We start from the raw sequence: 2,500 nt of genomic DNA, 5'->3' as shown, positions 1-2,500 counted from the left end.
CACGGGGAGAGGAAAGGGCGGGCAGTGAAGGATGGTAGTGAGCACCGTGGCCCTGACACCTCCCCCATCCCACTCTCACCATTCTTGCTGTGGTCAGAGTGACACCAGGCCCTGTTTCGAGGGTCGCGGAGCCCTGTGAGCAAGGATTACCGAGACCCCTGCGGGCCCGAGGAGAAAACCAAGGCTGCAGGGGAAAGCGGACTTGGTTCAGTCCCCCAGGGAGTTGGGAGCGAATTCAGGACGAGAACCCCGGGGCTCCTGGTCCAACCCCCTTTCTGCTCTCTGGAATCATTTGCGGACGCGCTGGGTCACCGGTCCGCGCTGGCCCTGGCACGGCGGGGACCATGCTCAGCTCTGCGAGGGCTCACCTCCAGGCTGTCATGGTGTGGGCACTGGAGCTGCCGCATGGGCCCCAGCCGGCGCCGTGCCGGGAATGCCCATTCTCAGGCCCCAACCCGGACTTACCTGAACTAGAAGCCCTGGCACTGTTTCCCAGAGTTTAATATTTTCATGAACTCTCCGGGTGATTCTGACACGCGGTAAGTTTGAGAATCACTGTGCTGCTACCTCAGTTTTCCATATCTGCACTTCAGGGAAAATCCTAACGCCGGTCTCACGAGACAGAGCCCATTATCCACGAACACATATCCTTGGTGTGTACCTTATGCCAGCCAGCCTTCTAAGCCCTTTACAAATATTAACTAATTTATGAGACAGGAACTAATATTATCCTCATTCCACAGATGAGGAAATGGAGGCAGAGAGAGGTAAAGTTACCTGCCCAGGGTCACACAGCTAGTAAGTGGCAGAGCTCTGGGATCTCAGCTCGTAACAGGTAGCCAACAGAAAGTCTCCAGCAGAGGGTCTGGCTCCCAGAATGTGTTCCGGGCATGGCTGACGATGTTATGATGGCAACTGGTATTACCTCACCTGAAGTCGAGATGATGATCCACATTTTGTACATGTGAAATCTGCTGTCTCGTCAAGATGGAGGAGGGAGTTAGCTGCAGACGCGGCCTCGGTATCTGAAACCCCAGGGCAGCCCACAGATCCTCACCATTCATGCAGTTTTGAAACCACAACATACCGTCTTGGTCTTCTGGAAACGTGCCAGTTTGCTGTAGGGAAGAGCGTGGGCTCTGGCAGAGGTGGGCTAGAACCCCAGCTTGACCATTCCGGGGCTGTGTGACCTTGCACAAGGCACCTCACCTCTCTGCACCTCCCCTTCTTCATCCGTCAAGTGGATGGTGACAGACCTAGCCTGGCAGGGTTCCTGTGAGGTCAGAGAAGATGGTGTTTGTGCCCCGCCCAGAGCGTGCCCGGAGCTGGGCACCTCCCTGGGGCTACCTCAGTGCGAAGACCAGCTCTGGACCCAGAAAAGTTCTGAAAGAAGAAGAAATCGTTCCCAAATGCTCAAAACGCCTTTGTCCTCCAGCCTCCCAGTCCATTTCCAGATCTTGAAATAGCACCCCCAGCCAGGGACCCTGGGGAGAAACGGCGGCACCTGCCGCATCCAGGCAGGGAGTTAAGTGAGCCGTGGAGGGAAGACGCGTCCTCCATGCGCCACCGCCACTGGCCAGGCCTCCGCAAGCAGCGCCAACATCTGAGCGGCCGCCTGCCGTGAAGCATTTTGGCCCAGACATCTGAAGCTCGTTAGCTGTCTGCTCCCCGGGGGACTGACCTGCTCGGTGAGAATTATCCCAGACAGAGCCAGAGAGGATGGAGCAAACGAAGACCAGGTGAGGTGTGGCTACAAAAGAGGGGGGAACATAGTCTCCTAAGCAAAGAGCAGAGGAGGCTGGGAGAAAGCCCTGGGGCCTGAGCCCAGCTCCAGCCCAGCCGCCAGCTCCCTGGCTATGCAAACTGGAGACAGGAGGTAGAAGGGGGTCCCTCTCCTTCTTTGGGCCTCAGTTTCCCCATGTGAGCTTTAGCGGAAGGGCAAGCAAGGCACATACTGAGCATCTTCCAGCCTGACACTGGGGGGTCCCAGCCTGACCTAGAATTCCTGGCCGCTGAGGTTTAGCTCAGTGCCGACAGGAGGTGAGTGATGGGTGGTGGGTGCGGAGATAACTCAGGGATGGAGAGCCAATGATTCCTCCCTTGGGCCCAGACATCAGAGGGGAGCTGGCAGGGGAAGACCAGAAAGTGATACTACATTTCAGAACAGTCAGCTGAGTGCCCTCTCGGTGCCCACAGGGGGCAGAGCAGCTGTGAGCCTCCTGAAGATGATCCCCAACTGGGCAGATGACGGGGGTCAAGACACCCTTTTCTCTTTAGACTTCTAATTCCACCCTGCTGTCCGGATAGGCCACAGTTAACTTTTACCTAGCAGTTTCTATTAGCTCCTTCTTTTAAGCCAAGCACTATTCTAAACACTGTACATATTAAAATCATTTAACACTTTCACTGGTGGCAGGTCCTGGGTGATAGACCAGCCTGGCATCTGGCCCTCACCTGGCCGGTCCTGACGTTGAGCTTTCTCAGGACCCCCAGAGAGGTC

Source organism: Leptonychotes weddellii, chromosome 11, assembly GCF_054177405.1.
Source record: "Leptonychotes weddellii isolate Sample4059 chromosome 11, ASM5417740v2, whole genome shotgun sequence".
NCBI classification, from domain to species: Eukaryota; Metazoa; Chordata; class Mammalia; order Carnivora; family Phocidae; genus Leptonychotes; species Leptonychotes weddellii.
This window is presented reverse-complemented; position numbering follows the sequence as displayed.